At 38.2% G+C, this 18,000-nt stretch overlaps 1 pseudogene; it reads left to right on the top strand.

Moving 5' to 3' along the window:
• Window positions 1-17,310: 17,310 nt before the first annotated feature.
• LOC113021554 (immunoglobulin heavy variable 3-43-like) lies at window positions 17,311-17,748 on the top strand (annotated as a pseudogene).
• Window positions 17,749-18,000: the final 252 nt, after the last annotated feature.

Raw genomic sequence — 18,000 nt, 5'->3', positions numbered from 1 at the left:
CTAATGTTTAAATTCGACTCCTTCTCATATGAAACACATTACTGAAAAATAACTTACTGTGATGATGAGGTGAAATACCTGGAGAGAGAGTAAAGATATCATGTATGCTGTCTGGTTATAGCCTGACAAGCCATTATTTGCATTGGATATGACAGAAACCTGGAAGAGTGGATTGGCAGAATGGACACAGGCTCAAACTCTGCTATCTATGGCAGTTCTTTTCAACATCGTTTCATTGTAACTGAAGAAGACTCCAGCAGCAGACAGTACCTTGAAATCAACAGCCTGACAGAGGAAGATTCTGCTGTTTACTTCTGTGCCCGACAAAGCACAGTGATTGAAGACAGAATAGCAAGTGTGCAAAAACCTCATCCAGTAAATGATGTATTGTCTTTTTTTTCTTAACATGAAAAAGGACCTTTGAGTCTACATTTAAAGTTTTACTTTAAGCAATGGGAAAATATCTGTTATATTAGTTATATTAATATCAAAGGTAAATACAAATGGTAATTTGACACTGTAAAATGCACACTTGATTACAGTCTGGAAACATGAGCAAGCTGAAAATCATTCACTGTAACTTTGAGTAACTGAGTTACATTAAAATCATGTTTAATTGTTTGAATAGGTACAAGCGATGATTTCCTTCTTTGTCAGATGTTTCACAGAAGCAGGAAACATAATTCTCAGAGACTGAATTTTACAATCTCTCACATCACATCCAGTGAATGACTAAATCAGACAGACAGACTGGATCAGACAGGATCTTGGCAAAGCACTGAAGTGACGTTATTAGCAGATACTATACTTTGTCAACTCTGGTTAGGACTGAAGACACAGTTATTGTTGCTGAATGAGCTGTTTGAGCTGCTGTAGGTAGTTGCTTTTTAGCAAATATGACACAATGAAATTATACAAAACACAATGGGATACCCTACAGGTCCTATTAGATCTGGCTAAATTTAACAGTATTACTTCTTTTGGAAGCATTTGTTTGAGGGGAAAAGGCCCAATAAAACTCAGTGAAAAACAATTAGTTCTTGTTGTGGGAGGTCTATGCAGAGTTTTGCTCCTTTATGAACACATCATCATTGTCAGTGCGGGGTGCGCCGGTGTGTGAATGTAACGGACCCAGGAGCAGACACAGAGGGACACAGAACTGGGTTTCAAACAGAAGGTGAGCTGTTTATTCAGGCTGATTAACATGAATTATAAAAATAAAGCAAAAGACAACAGCAGCAAAACTAAACTGGAACCTAAACTGGGAAATATTAAAAAACCTATATGAGGAAAACGACCATGGGAAAATAACTGTGATGACTATGAACAAGATTTTTTGCAGGTATATGAATAAACTATGAATGAACATGACCTGCACAAAATCTTGCGGAAACACTTAACTGACTTGAGGGAAGAAACACAGACGATGCAACAGTGAACAAGGGAGACAGACTTAAGTACACACATGAGGTGATCAGGAGAAGTAGAGACACACGAGGACACAGCTGACACACATAAACCTAATGACGGGACAGGGGAGGTGAAACTAAATACAAAGAACAAAGAACACCAGACTCTTTCAAAATAAAACAGGAAACATGATCAGACAGACATGACAACATCAAGGGTAAGAGAGACCAAAACACAGGGTGAAAACACAAGGGGAATCTACTAAACAATGAACAATAACAGCAACCTAGGCTTAATAGAAATTAACTGGATAAGCTAAGCTAAAACATAAATGAATAAAAGAATACAGTGAAACACAAAACACTGGGTTGCATGACCCAGTCAAATTGATTATAAAGTGGTCTAAATTATGGACTACATTACTTCCTGGAGTTTATTATTCATTATATGTTTCTATCATGAGAAAACAATTTATTGTTTAAAACAGGACAACACTCTGATTATAATGATAACTTCTTTTCTTTGTTTTTCTTTTTTTCTTGCAGGAGTTTGGAGTGGAGTGATTTTGAGGGTTTTCTGCACTGGAAAACTAATTTCAGTATTCATGATGTGAAGTGTAAACAGATGAGAAAATATCTATTAATCATATAAATGATTTCCATATTAAGATCTTGGAACAAACTACTGACCCATAATGTACTTTTTCAATTCAGAAGAGGACTGAAAACTGAGTTGCTGTATAATCCCCAACACCTTGGTTGACAGAAACATATTTCAGAATATAGATTTATTAAAAATCAAGATCAACAAAGTTTTTTTTCTTTTCTGTAGTTCTGATGCTTTATTTGGAAGGAGCTTTCAGTCGATTCACACCTTTAATGACAAAAGAAATACTAAATAGTTAGATAAAGATTGAAATTACATTTCTGTTTCCACAGGTCTGTACAGTCCAGCAGTATGACTCTATTGTATATTACTACGCCAAATACCCTTTTAAAGAAAGTAAATACTAAAAAAACCTCTAGGTGGCAGTAAAACATGAAAACTGAGGAGAAAGTAAAGCATTTCATGCATCTAAATATGCAGAAATGTTCATGTGTGCAGCTGCTCTTGTGTTTTTTCTTTTACTTCCTCTTCTCAAGGCTATAAATAATGTATATATATATATATATATATATATATATATATATATATATATATATATATATATATATATATATATATGTATATCGCTTCTAAAACAGTTTGTTGTGTAAACATCAGTTAAAAAGCAACATTATAATTTATTCATTGATCTATTTTTTTGTCTTTCTAACACTCTTTCACATCTTTATTCTAATCTGAATTTTCTATTGAGTGAGTGTCTCGCTTGTTAACAGCTAAATGTCACCACCTGGTGTAATTGCTACATGAGCTTTGTTTAGATGATGGTATCCTGCATTTTTAGTGCTTTAAGACTGAAAAATAACATGCAAACTGTATCTGAAAATGAATGTATGGTAAGTGTGAGTGAATCGAGACAGTATTTCTTTGATGAAGAGGTGGAGTACTGATGTCTTCAGTCCCTTCATATGTATTGCAGAACAGGGCCCTGTTCTTCGTACCTCGCTAAGTAAGTTAGCCGGATTTGAATGTTGACGATTTCACGTGATCTTGGATCGTTCAGTTCTTCGAAGCACATCTGGGACTTGCTGTCATAGCAACAGAGCCGTAAGCGTAAACCTGCTCGGGAGCAGGTTCACTTTATGTAAACAGGATTAGATCGCGGCCACGCAGGTATGTCCGCTTCATTTATACGAAAGCAACAGCGATATTCCACCACTGTTTCACCATAAATAAATAACATCAATGTAACTAAAGATAATGCAGCACTTGATCCTTTTATTGATTTCACACAGATACATACAGGTTATTTCCTAAAAAAGGGAAATGTACCATTAACATTCTATTACATGTATGTGATTATTACAGATGTAATTCATATTTCAGAGTAGTAATTGCAAATTACTTCGTGTAATCAAGATGGGAGACCACGGCTATAAAAGCGAAGGTGGATTTGGGAAGTCTGTCGCAGCCATGTCCTGTCCGTATGCGCGAGCAACCCATTGCGGAAGGTGCAAGATTGATAAGGAGAGTTTTCAGAATTCAGCGTATATTGCGGGATAGACAGGATCCTCTAGCTCAGTGAGGGTATTATTTACTTAACCAACTTGTTGACGAGGGGGTGCAGGACCACCACCTGTCTTTTTTTGCTCTGCCCTTTTCTTGGTTGCTGTTATGAACAAACAAACAGAGTATTCCAGGGTCTCTTTCCAAGAGACGAAAAGCAATATAAGTGATAAATATTACCATTCTGTAGAATATTCTTATATTTCACTTTTACTTGTTCCCATGTTCTAGTGGGTCCTGTTGTGGCTCTAATGTGAAGGGGGATATAATATAACATATTATAATATAATATAATGTAATATAATATTGGATATTATAGTGTGATATGATAAATCTACCCTACCACCTACTGGTGTTGGCCAGAGGGGCCGATGGCGCAATATGGCAGCCTGGCTTCTGTCAGTCTGCCCCAGGGCAGCTGTGGCTACAACCGTAGCTGCCTCCACCAGTGTGTGAATGTGAGAGTGACTGAATAGTGGCATTGTCATGCGCTTTGGGTGCCTTGAAAAGCGCTATATAAATCCACTCCATTATTATTGTTATTATTAAATTACTTACGAGTTTAAGTTGTCAGCAACTTTCTGCCAGCCCTCTCTCCTTGCTTTTGCAGCCTTTGCAGTGTTCCCTTGCGTTCTGATTAAACTCTGAAACTCCTGAAATCCCTCACTCAAGAGTTCTTGCTCTGCTGCCGGAAAATACCGAGCGCGCCCCTTCGACATATTCGCCGACCAATCAAAGGGTTGCCGATCAATGTTTCTACTATCGATGCGTAGCCCCTGTTGGGCCACCCAGTGATCTCACATTACTTCATCCAGCTATACTAATCGTCAACAACAGGTGTGTTCGGGGAACCGGAATAGCGAGCTCAGGGTTAGCGCGATGATTTGATCTTGGATGTGTCATTTGATCTTGGATGTAGTAAGCGAGGTACGAAGAACAGGGCCCAGGTCAGCTGAGAGAGGCTCTTGGACTCATTCAGATAAACACACACAAAGACAAATACTGGATCACCCATGTTTATGGTTAGTTTTTGGTTTTTTGTTCTATGTTGCCTTAATATGACCCCATCAGAGCTTTCACAACCAGCCCTCTGTCTTCAGCAGCAGAACTCTGATGGTTTATTTCTATGTAATATGCTTTTCTGCTTACAGGTGTAAAGTGTGAACAGCTTACACTCTTCCAGCAATACAGTAACTCTTTATGTACAAAATGTGCAACCTGAAGACACTGCTGTGTATTACTGTGCCAGACACCAAACAAACACCAAACAGCTGTAAACCAACCAAAAAACAAGTTTTCAGACCCATAAGGATATTAAAGAGGTTTCATCATATAAAAATCAAAGATAAGTACAAAAACAGCAACTTTCTTCACTCTGAAAATATTTACGTAAATTTTATAATTGCATCTAATGAAACAAAAGTAACATGACGCAACTTGTTGCGTCTTAATATTTAAGTGCATTTTGCTTTCCACCAAAAAGAAATGTGTCTTTGTTTGCCAGTTGTAAAAAGTCAAAGGTACACATGGATTTTCTTTTACATAAAATGTTATTGATGCACAAAAATGGGGAAAATTGTTTATTTATTTTTCACAATAAAATTAACCATTTTGTAACTGCACTTACTGCCACAAAGATTCATCATTTTTTAAAAAAAACTTTTCAACAATTAAGATTAGTGCATACATACATGTAAAAGAGACCTAAGTAAATATATTACATTTTCTGAGCAGCTATTTTTCTCTGTAAGCTCTTTGTTTCTGTGTGTCTGACATCTGTAAACAGGGTATGTCTGCAAAATTCTCCAAACATGTTTAAGTGTATTTCCATGACGATACAGAAAATAAATAAGTAAGTAAAGCAATGTATCAATAAATGTTTAAAGCTTCTGTGGAAACAGTCTTTAAGATCTGAAACAAAGTGAATCGCTTCTGGTGCACAAATAAGGATATAAATACATCGTATTTGTTTAATAACATAAACATACAACGATGGTACACAGCCTCTTTGATGAGTCAGACTTAGGTCAACAAAGATGCTTTGTATGTTTGATTTTATGCAAACTTGGCTTCCTTTCTGCTCAGCCATAAAACTCTGCACATTTTCTTTGCGTGGAGATTCCAGAATATCAGTCTCAACCTAAATCATGTTTTCTGTAGCTCTGCTGCTGTTGTTGTTAGCTGGATCACGTGAGTCTCTCTGGATTTCTCACAATCTCTAGTTTAGTTTTGTCAGTACAAATTGATAATTTATTATGAAATATACTTTTCTGTTAACAGGTGTAAATTCTGAAACATTGACACAGCCAGCCTCCATGATTGTACAGCCAGGGGAACACCTGACCATCACCTGTCAGGTTTCTTATTCTCTCGGCAGCTCCCCAACAGCTTGGATCAGACAACCTGCAGGAAAAGGACTGGAGTGGATTGGAAGGGCAGGAGATGGATGGACAACATACTACAAAGATTCACTAAAAAACAAGTTCAGCATCAGCTTTGAATCTTCCAGCAAAACAGTCACTCTCAGGGGGACGAATGTGCAGCCTGAAGACACTGCTGTGTATTACTGTGCCAGAGAGTCACAGTAACATGAAGCATCAGTAGGCCTGAACAAAAACTTCACAGTGCCTGAACATTAGTAAAGAAACCAGAGGAGGAGCTCTCAGACCATTAAAGATATAAAGATACTGCACATTCTAACAATATTACAATATTCATGTGAATCACTTATTTCATAAGAAATAAATAATTTAACTATTATTATTTTTTCACAGTATACAATTTTGTTATTGTTAAAAGAAAAACAACAGAGAAAGCAACAAATAATTTACATGCAAACAATTGTAACAAATTGACCTAAGATAATATGATAACATTACACAAAACAAGTACAAAAAGTAAAACAATAGCTAAATAAATAAATGTCGCAAATAAAATATTTTATACCTATCTGTATCTAAACGTGAATTCAGTTACTGTTTTAAAGAAAAGAACAAATTATTTAAAAACCCTCTATCAAAGAAACTCAATACCTAACAAATTAGAAGTCATATTGTTCAGTCATACAATTCTAATTATTACTGCAATTTCCTCCATTCTGCTATGAATAAAGCGTCATTCTCACATCCAACTGAATCCAGAGTTGTATTAAATTCATTTATGTTTTAGAATTGATTTTAAGGTTTTATTTATCCTTTATAAAGCACATATTGTTCTGGCACCAAGCATCATAGCATAGGTGATAATCCTGATATGAGCCTTAGAACCTCATCTCTCATCATGTTTAAAGTGTTTGAATCCTGCCATTGGGACAATAATTTTGCTCTGCACTCATGTGGCAGTCAGATTTTTTGATGAGTCAAATTTTTTCTGCCGTCATGGTCACAAAACCATTGGGGAGGTTGCAGATTAAGCCGTCATGCTTTCAACAACAGAACTGCAAAACTGATTTATCTGAAACACTATTCAAACTGTAAAGATAAAGGTAGACCTTTTTTAGGTCAGTGTGTTTTTGATGGTTGTTTTTGTTTTCTGAGTCAGAATTGTTGCTTGAAACTCCCTCCAAGCTTCTTTGGAGGGAGTTTCAGAGATGAGATTATACATTTAGCAAAAATTCATGTTTGTAACACAGACTATAAAAAAATGTGTCTGACTCTTGCAATCATTTGAAAAATAGTGGCTATTCGTGTAAGGAGGAGTCTATGCAAAACAGACATCTTCCACCACTACTTATCCCTCTGTGGAGAAAATGACACACAGCTCTGGGTACTTTTGTTGTACTGTATCATGGATTACAAGACAGGACTACTCCTTTTAGTTATTTTGTGGGCAGGTGAGGATTTTCCCAGATTTTAATTTAACATGCCCTTATTTTTGGAGAACAATTCATTTATATTCTTTCCTTTTTCTATTTTCTTTTCTTATTTTATTTTTTGACAGGTGTTGATGGACAGATTCTGACAGAATCTGAATCTGTGGTTAAAAGGCCTGGAGAATCCCACAGACTGACCTGTACAGTCTCTGGATTCACATTCAGCAGCTACGGTATGAGCTGGGTCAGACAGGCTCCTGGAAAAGGACTGGAGTGGATTGCTTATATCAGCACTGCCAGTTCTCCTATCTATTACTCCCAGTCAGTCCAGGGTAGATTCACCATTTCCAGAGATGACTCCAGCAGTAAAGTCTATTTACAGATGAGCAGTTTGAAGACTGAGGACACAGCAGTTTATTACTGTGCCCGACGTGACACAATGAGAGGAAGTAATATGAGAGTCATACAAAAACTACTTTCCTTTTTACACTAATAGCACACAGTAGTCTAAAAGCAGTTGCCCTGCTATGCTCATTTATTATTCCTGGATTAAAATTCTCAAAACAGTTTACATTACCATGGTTACTTTTATTTCTAATTACTTAATCATTATCTCTGAAAATAGAAACTACTTTTGCAAAAGGTTATAAAAACCTTGCACCAAACCACCCAAACATTGAAAAGGTCTTGGATGTGGAAGATTAAGTTTGGCATTTCTTTTTACATCTATCATTCATCATTCATTGACAAACCATCATTCCTATAAGGACAAGAAATGTAAACAAAAAAAACAGAAGCAAAACTTAGACATACTTATAAAACAGTTGTGTTTAGAGTTTTGCAAAGTGTGTACTGTAATGTCGCAATATGAGTGAATGTGCACAATGTCACAGTTTAAACATTTGAGACATTGATAATATTTCAGCACTCAAGAAATTGTAAATATATTATGAATAAAATTTAAGAAACAACAGTTTCAGTATCATGATAGAAAATTCAGTGTGAAATCTCAGATAAAAGAATTGTTCATGTAATCAGTCACATTATATATTTAGTCCTTTAATTGTTGCTGCAGTGAAGTCAACAACTGTTACTCAATTTAAAACATGTGAAAATATTTTTGAGACATTCACTTTCCCAACTGTGTAAAAAGAGACACTCAAAACCTTTATGTGACTTCCTTTAAACTATAATTATGTAAAACTATATTTTATTTTTATGTGTATGAAATTTATATAATTTATACAATTAAATTACATTTTTATTTTATTTTGTCACAGGTACATCATGTTGCCTTTACCTGCAAAAAGCAAGTTTATGAGTTAATTCATGTGTTTTGGCATTATTGGGTACTGTTAATCTGTTTCACTGCTTTTTAAAGTTTAATTAAAACAACAGGAACTAAACATAAACACACAGTTCTCCCTTAGGATTCATCAAAACAATCCAAATAAGTCGAGCAGAATTTTGTAGAGAATCAGGTACAAGCTTTATAACATATTTACATTTCAAAAAAATGTAAATCTGAAAAAAAATTTTCATTTTGTTTTCTTCACTGGGATTTGCAACGTATGTTTGAGGAGCCAGACATACGTTGCAAATAGGATTATTTGCAGCTGCTGAGTCCAGTCACTGTGGCTCTTGAGCACAATAATCCACAGCATAATCTTCAGTCTTCCAGTTGTTCATCTGCAGAAAACACTTCTCTGCTGCTGTCTATGAAGGCAGTAAACCTGCCTTGTACTGCCTGAGAGTAGTGCTGCCATTAGTATCAGCTCCGTTTCCTGTCTGATCCAGGCCATCCACCAGCTACTAAATCACATCTTAATTGGAGGAAATGGTGCTAAATTCTGGACTCATTTCAGGCCATCTTAGGTTTTTGGTTTTTAAAGAACCATTGCCAGTTCCTAATTTTTTGGTCATGCCTCACACAGACCCTGTTCACCGAAGTAGTCATTTCAAGGCCTGGAGAATCCGATTGACCTGCACAGCCTCTGGATTTACAGCTACTTTATGAGCTGGGTCAGACATGCTCCTGGAACAGGACTGGAGGGGATTGCTCTTTTATGCACTTTATAGTTATCCTATCTATTACTTCCCTATTACTGGCCTCACAGCCCATTGTTCATTCATTAGGCTAGTTTCAGTTATTGTACAAATATACTGTTTATAAGGTTGGGGAAACCTGCAGTCAGCTGAGATTCAAGACGTCACTTGGATGAGTGATGAAATGTTTCTCCAACTGAAAACACCACTTCCAGATGAACAGAATCAACCTTTTGGGAGCACCTAATATAGTTTCTCAGTTCAGGACAAGACTGAAAACTCACAGTGATGGTTGCTGACTTTTAGTTGCTGTACAGGCTCCACACCATAGTAAAACTGCATGATGCCCTTGTGTTGAGTAGTAAAAATGTGATACGATACAATTATACTAAACACCTTGTGAGTGTAAGAAAAAACTTTTTCTAATCAGAAATCTAATGGACAGCTTACAGGAAAAGGATTGGAGTGGATTAGTAGTGACTCAAACATTAGGAATTTGCTGAACAGCAAGTTCAGTATTTCTACCATGTTAATTCCCGATTCTTTAATTCTCAGGCCAAGGAGAGAAACAACACTGTTAAAGTAATTCACACTCTTTAATTCTCTTAATCTTTGTATACAACCTTCACCCGGGTGGGAGATGTGCGCTCAGCGTAGCGTGCCGCAGATCTCCACATGGCTGACCGTTGCAGAAACTTTTGTAGCTTCTACCCCTCACCCAGGTTATAAAACCTAAAGCTTTACATCCTTTTTCTCATAGTCAGGGTGGAGGAGAAATATTTTGCACCACATGTTCTGTCTTCTCAGCTTAGACAAAGAAAACCATGATTTTACACACACAGCACTTCTTATGAATGAGCAGTCTAGGACATCTTACAAAAATATAATAATTCACATTATAAATCAGGAGTAATATATAACATAAAACAGTGTAATAATCCCACAACCAGCAAAACAGATTTCTTAAATGGACAGATTGGATCAATATCTTGTCTTACAAGTCAGCTTTCAACAGAGACTTCGTGTCAGCTGAGCAGAATACCACAGAACACCAACACAATCTTTACTAAACACCTGCATTATTAAACTGATTTGTCTCTCTGTGACTTGAATCAGCTGTTTTTACACAATGGAGGAGATGTAGAAGTATCACAACGGCTACAAGTACAAGGACATAATGGAAGTTGTAACAAGACATTTAGAAATAGCAGCTGGGCTGAAAATGCCACAGAAGAGCATAAGAAGATGATCCAGCATAGTTTATATCTGGATGACAATACATACAGTAATATGGTAAAAATATTTCTGGTAGGAACAAAAATCAAATCAAATCAAAATTTATTTATATAGCACATATTAAAAACAACAGTGTTGACCATAGTGCTTCACAGTCAATAAAAACATGAGACAGTTAAAACAAACAATAGAAGAGGACAACAAACAATAGGTAACAACGCAACAAGCTAAAACAGCCAACTAGACAGAATCAAAAGCCAAAGTAAAAAAATAAGTTTTAAGACGTAATTTAAAAGACTGGATAGACTCGGCAGTGCGAATATGAACGGGGAGGTTATTCCAGAGTCTGGGTGCCACGGATGCAAAGGCCCGGTCGCCTCTCGACTTCATTCGAGTCCTAGGTTGTGCTAGGAGCCTATGGTTGGATGATCTAAGTGCCCTGTTGGGATTGTATGAATGGAGTAAATCAGAAAGATAACTGGGCGCTAAATTATTCAAAATATTAAAAGTGAACAAAAGAATTTTAAAATCTATACGATATTTAACAGGGAGCCAATGTAATTTGGCTAAAATTGGAGTTATGTGTTCATGAATTCTCGTACCTGTTAAAAGACGCGCAGCTGCATTTTGAATTAACTGGAGCCGGCAAAGAGAGGAGTGTTGGAGGCCCGAGTAGAGGGAGTTACAGTAGTCCAATCTGGATGTAATAAATGCGTGGATAAGCTTTTCAAGATCTTTTAAAGGAAGGAACGGCTTTGCTTTGGAAATCTGACGCAACTGGTAAAAGCTGTTTTTTACCACAGTGGACACCTGTTTCTCGAGTTTAAAAGAGCCATCCAGGAACACTCCGAGGTTTCTTACAGTGGACGAAAGATGGCTAGCGAGAGGGCCTAGGGCGTCAGCTAACTGGTCTAGCGGAGTGTGACTACCAAAGACTATGATTTCGGTCTTATTCTCGTTCAATGTAAGAAAATTATGTGATAACCAAATTTTTACTTCATGCAAACAGTTGAACAGAGGTTGCAAAGAAGCAGTCACATCGGATTTCAAAGGTAAATAAATCTGGATATCATCGGCATAACAGTGAAAGGAGATGTTATGTTTTCTAAAAATTAATCCCAACGGCAACATGTACAAAGAGAAAAGAGCAGCCTTAAAACTCTAAGTAAGGCTGTCTCTGTGCTGTGGCGAGGTTTAAAACCAGACTGAAACTTTTCATTAATACCATTTGCATCTAAAAAGGCCTGAAGTTGTTTTAGAACTACCTTTTCCAATATTTTGGAAATAAAAGGGAGTTTAGAGATCGGCCTGTAGTTAGTGAGAGCATTAGGGTCAAGATTTTTCTTTTTCATAATAGGTTGCACAACAGCATGCTTAAAGACAGACGGTACACAACCTGATGACAATGATGCATTCAGCAGAGATAAGATACAAGGACCAATAACATGTAAAGCTTCCTTAAAGAAACGAGAAGGAAGAATATCATGCGGGGAACCAGAGATTTTGAGATGATCAATTATATCTTTAGAATAAGACACTGGCTCAAACTGTTGAAAGACAGTCAAGCATTCAGAAGCTGGAACTGGGTCTAAAACTGATGATGGGTGAGATGGATGAGAAGCCCTTAGAGCTGAGATTTTATCAGAGAAATACTTTAAGAATTTATCACAAAGAGCAGGGGAGGCATCCCTATAAGTGGTAGTGCAAGGGTTTATCACAGAATTAAAAGTATTAAAAAGTGCTCGGGGGTTGTGGCTATTAGTCATAATAATGCTAGACAAAAAGGCAGATTTGGCAGCTTTAACAGACTTTTGATACTTAGATAGACAATTTTGGAGGATGTCCAGAGAGACGTGGAGTTTGTCTTTCCTCCATTTTCTTTCAGCACGACGACATTCACGCCTAAGGGCGCGAGTAGTATCATTTAGCCAGGGTTGTGAGGATTTGGCACGTTTAATTCTCAGAGGTGCCACAGAATTAAGGATGTCAGCGCATGTAGTATAAAAGAGGTTAGCAAGCTCATCCGCTGATAAAACCCCATTACAGTTAGCATCAGAGAGGGGAGAGTCAAGGAAAGCATCAATGAAGTGGGCGATTGACTGGGAGTTAATCGTGCGCGATTGCCGCACAGGGCCATCACTGTTCAAATCCACATCGCTCGCTACAGTATTAAACAAAACCGGGAAGTGATCAGAAATCCCAGAGTCCTCTATGTCCGTGATGCAAATATCCAGACCATAAAATAGTACCAAATCAAGTATATGACCTTTTGTGTGAGTTGGTTCACTTACCCACTGGGTGAGATTGAGGGTGCTAATAAGAGCGAGGAAATCCTTAGCTAGCGAACTGTCCTCACAGCAAACATGAATGTTGAAGTCACCAACAATTAATATACGGTCATAACGTGGCACTAGGCTCCCCAGTAGATCAGCAAATTCTGGAAGAAAATCCTTAATAAGTTTCGGGGGACGATACACCACAGCGCAGAGGATGGAGGGGACGCAGTTCACTTCCAATAACTGCACCTCGAAACTGCGGTACAGAACAGGTGGCAGCTGCCGACATCGAAGTTTGTTTTTAAAAACTGAAGCTAGCCCTCCACCTCTTCCAGTGGTCCGGGGTGAGCTAATAAAAGCATAGTCAGGTGGGAGCAGCTCCGAGAAGGGAAAAAGTTCGCCGGGGCGAAGCAAAGTTTCCGTCAGGAATAAGAAATCCAGTCCCGACGATAGAATAAGGTCATTTAAAATAAAAGTCTTATTCGTCAGTGACCTTGTATTTAATAAGGCCATACGGAGAGTGGTCACACTGTTACTGGTAGGAGAACGCCGCAGCAGGCGAAGGTTGCCGAGATTCAGGCCTCCTCTGGAGGACCGCACCCAGCACCGACCGGGTGGAAGATCAGCTGGGAGGTCCAGGTAACCATAAGGTCCGACAGGGCGAATCCAGCGATGACAGAACAGTGTGAAGTTAGCATGGTCTCGGAGGGCAGAAATACATGACAAAATGTTTGTAGAATAGCGATCATTTATTGCAACATAGGACTTTAAAAGGGCCTTGATACGAACACGGATGCCGCCACGTTTACCCCGTCTCCGTGAACATTTCCTTTGAGAGAAGGTAGATGGTAAGTGGCGGAGGTAATCAGGAAAGTCCTTCGAAAGCGGAGGAGGATCGTCAGATCTCCATTTAAAATCTTGTGTCTGGTAGTCCAAAGGCCGGAGATTCAAAAGAGTTTGGCGATCATAGACAAGTAACGTGGAGACATCAGGGCAGCACATAGAGAGAAGGACAATAAACAACAAACAAAAACGGAGGAGACGGCTTGCCGTGAACACTGGCGCCATCTTGTTATGTAAAAATGGTCATGGAACTCATATTTAAAATGTCCACAACACAAAATGTTCTCCCGCTTATCCAATTCAGGTTTGTGGGGGATGCAACATCACTGTCCTGTTCCACCTTCATCAGTGACTGACCTCTAACCATTGAAAGATCCAGCCCAGTGTCACTTGTCTAAGCCAGCCCTGAGATTCCTACAAAAAATTCTAGATACGATCTTTTTAATGATAAAAAAAAAGAAAATGTAGCTCATTTCTTTTGAGGAGGAAGAATTATTATCATTTGTCACTTCTAACTAATAAAATAATCCACACTTATGTTATTACGGAGCCCTGCAAGGGACATTAGGGAAAAACAATAAAAATGCTTTTGCAAGATCTTGCAAAATAGGCCGCATGCTTCGGAGGTTGCATTTGAAGGCCGAATACATCACAGCTAGGCGACAAAGGCTGTCCAGATTCGAAGGCTGCTCCAAATGCGTCCTTCATTTCCCCAAATTTGATGGATGAGTTGGGTGTATCCTTCGTGGCCCAGTCTATCCCAGAATTCATAGCGCGGCCCAGCCAATTCCAGTTTCCAACAATGGCAGCAGCAACTTAGTTTTAATATTACTCTTTCTGGGTCACAATTTTTTTTTCTCCAATGTCCCTTGCGGGGGTCCACATGTTATATCATTTGATCTTTTTTTAATTTTTATTAAGTAACCTAAAATCTTAAAATGTGTATTATCATCAAAAAAGGAAAACTGCATACGTTTGACATATTACCCATAAAGACGGGGCGACCATGGCTCAGGGGTTTGGGAAGTGTATCTGTAACCGGAAGGTCGCTGGTTCGATCCCCGGGCTCTCTCTCCTGGTCGTTGTGTCCTTGGGCAAGACACTTTACCCTACCCTGGTGTTGGCCAGAGGGGCCGATGGCGCGATATGGCAGCCTCGCTTCTGTCAGTCTGCCCCAGGGCAGCTGTGGCTACAACCGTAGCTTGCCTCTACAAGTGTATGAATGTGAGAGTGAATGAATAGTGGCATTGTAAAGCGCTTTGGGTGCCTTGAAAAGCGCTATATAAATGCAATCCATTATTATTATATTAGAAGACTAGTTCTGGTTTGTGCCTAAAAAATGTTTTTGCATGTAGTTATACATGGTTTCAGTTCCTCAGCAGTTTTGCTTCTTACAGTATCACCACATCTTTGTCTTCACGCAGCTGCTAGATCTGAAAATTCTAAGGGTGGCTTCTTTTTGTTTGCTTTTTGGATGCAAAACTGCAAATGCTAAAAAGAGCTTGCCAAATAACAGGTGTCAATAGATCCCTAACAGTATAGAAATGGCCACTAAAATGCCTCAGAAATTTGATGCCAGTTAGAGGAGAATGATGTGAGTGATAGATGATACCCCAGCAAGGGAGATGATGACTGGAGTGGACTTCAGTGGACATGTACATGAAAGGAACAGAGGTGATGATGAAGTGTTGGATGGGTAAGGTGAAAGACTAGTAGTGGTGGGTTTTTGCAGAAAGGATGAAAATGGCTGTAGTGAACACGCTTTAAGAAGAGGGATGAACATAATGTGACATATAAGAGTGGAAAAAGGCGAAGAGAGTTGGACCACAATGTTTATGCAGAAGGTTCTGTGGAGCAGGGAAATTATTTTACTGCTATTGTTAAATAATTGTCATCATTACCATTGCATTAATAATATAATCTGGAGTTTATATTGCATTCAGGGGTTAAACAGTGTGTCTTTCAGAAAGGCTAAAAGTAACAGGACAGGAAACAGGCTTGCAGAGAGTTTTGCAGAAGTGAAAGCAAAGTCTAAGTTATTCTGAGGGGCAGGCCAGACGAGGCCATTTGAATCACTAGGTTATTTAAAATGATCATTGCTTTAACAAAGTAACAGATAGCTTTAAGAAGGCCTTAAGATGCTTATGCACACAGTTATTATGTTTAGTAGAGGTTCTTGATTAAAACATTTATTTAGTAGAAGACATACATATAGTCTCAGTGAGCTTCTGGTCTGGTAAAAGGTCAGAAGTGCAACAGGTGAATTGAGAAAGAGCATTTGAGGACGAGACACAGACAGTTAAGAGGTGACACAAAGAGCATGTGAGGTCAACACATACACACACATTAGTTAGATTTATTTAGAGGAGAGATTAGTTATGTCTCGACAAGAAAGAGGAACAATTCACTTTAAGATAACGGAAAGTACCAGCCATGAAAATAGAAGATGATCTTCTAGGTGAAAAGTCATTCTGGTGTTGATCTGATCTATGTATAAAATGTATCTGTGACGCATGAAGGGGCGTCAGTAAATCAAACCCTGATGCTATAAAATATTTGTTCATGCTTTGATTAAGTCGAGGACTACTGGCTGTCTGCGTACAGAGTGTCTTCCCACACGTGTGTTCATTAAAATCATTGTTTGACCAAGAGCTTCTGGACCAAGAGTGGTTTGTACTCTCCCTCCTCAATTTTGAACCTTAACATTTGGGCGAATGGAAGAGATATGAGGTTGCAATGTCAGGGGGAATGTAACGAGGCAGAATTAGATCATAACCAGACTTTGGACATCAATAATAGGAAGCAAGTGAAGACAGAGGTAAGCAATAAATGTTGGAAGCTGAAGAATAAAGAATGTTGTGGAGACAGGAGTTGAGACAGGCTCGTGGTGGCGGGGAAGAGTTTGAATGGACTTTAGACATTATTTCTTTTTCATTTTTCATGAAATAACATGAGCCACAACAGGCTCCATCTAGCCATGGAATTGGTTGTCAGTCAATTGTTCAATTGCATTTTCAGGTGTATGAAAGTGGCTTTAATACCAAAAAAGCTTGTTTTAATTTTGTGGGGGCAGTCAGAAAAGTTTGTGACACAAATCACTACTTTTTAAAATGATATGCCAAACTAGGCAAATATATGTATGTTGTTACACCTGGCTAGCAGCTCATGTGAGCATGGACCCTGAATTGATGACATTTTTAAAAATGGAAAAAAAATATATAAAAAAAAAGCAGTATTGTCAGTATTAATCAGAAGCATAATTGTACATAATTGTCACTGTGATTAATGGATTGCTGTATTTGTTGCTTAGTTGTGTAACTGAGGAGTAAAAGGATAGTATTCAGTGAGTCACTTTCTAATATTTAATGCCACTATCAACACACAATATGGGAAACCTTTACTGCCTTCACTTTAATTATGTCCTTCCTCAAGGAGGAGCCAATGCAAAACAAAGGTGCCCTTCACCTTTACTTCTCTGACTGCAATGGGCCACAGAGAGCAGTGGACATTAAGTTTAACATGATGGACTGTAGAATAGGGCTGCTGTTTCTAACTCTATGTTATGCAGGTGACGGTCTTTGGATAATTGTTCTCAGTTTTTACTGATGCTGTAAATAGACTATCTTTTTTCATCTTTTTTTGTTTTCTTTTCACAGGTGTTTTTGGTCAGACGTTGACTGAGTCTGAACCAGCAGTAAAACAGCCTGGAGAATCTCACAGATTGACCTGTAAAGCCTCTGGATTCAACAGCAATTGGATGGCCTGCAGGCTCCTGGAAAAGGGCTGGAGTGGGTCTCCACTGTCAGAAATGACAATGGCAACAGTTACTATGCTCAGTCAGTTCAAGGCCGGTTCACCATCTCCAGAGACGACAGCAGGCAGCAGGTGTATCTGCAGATGAACAGTCTGAAGACTGAAGATTCTGCTGTTTATTATTGTGCTCGAGACTCACAGTGATTAAAGTTGGCTTAGCAGCTGTACAAAATATTACTGAATTCATCTTAACTCATATGCACATATGCATTTACAGACTTTACAGTCATGGTGGCAAGGTGCAGTGCAACCAACATACAATAGACCAATTCAAATTAAATTTTTAATAATGTCCCATCTATTAAGCATTAATCAGGTATTAGTAAGTTATTAGCAAGTGCTTAAATTATTATTTATAAAGAATTACTCCTCCTTAGTATGCAACTTATAAATACA

Source organism: Astatotilapia calliptera, chromosome 4 (assembly GCF_900246225.1).
Source record: "Astatotilapia calliptera chromosome 4, fAstCal1.2, whole genome shotgun sequence".
Classification (NCBI taxonomy): Eukaryota; Metazoa; Chordata; class Actinopteri; order Cichliformes; family Cichlidae; genus Astatotilapia; species Astatotilapia calliptera.
This window is presented reverse-complemented; position numbering and strand designations above follow the sequence as displayed.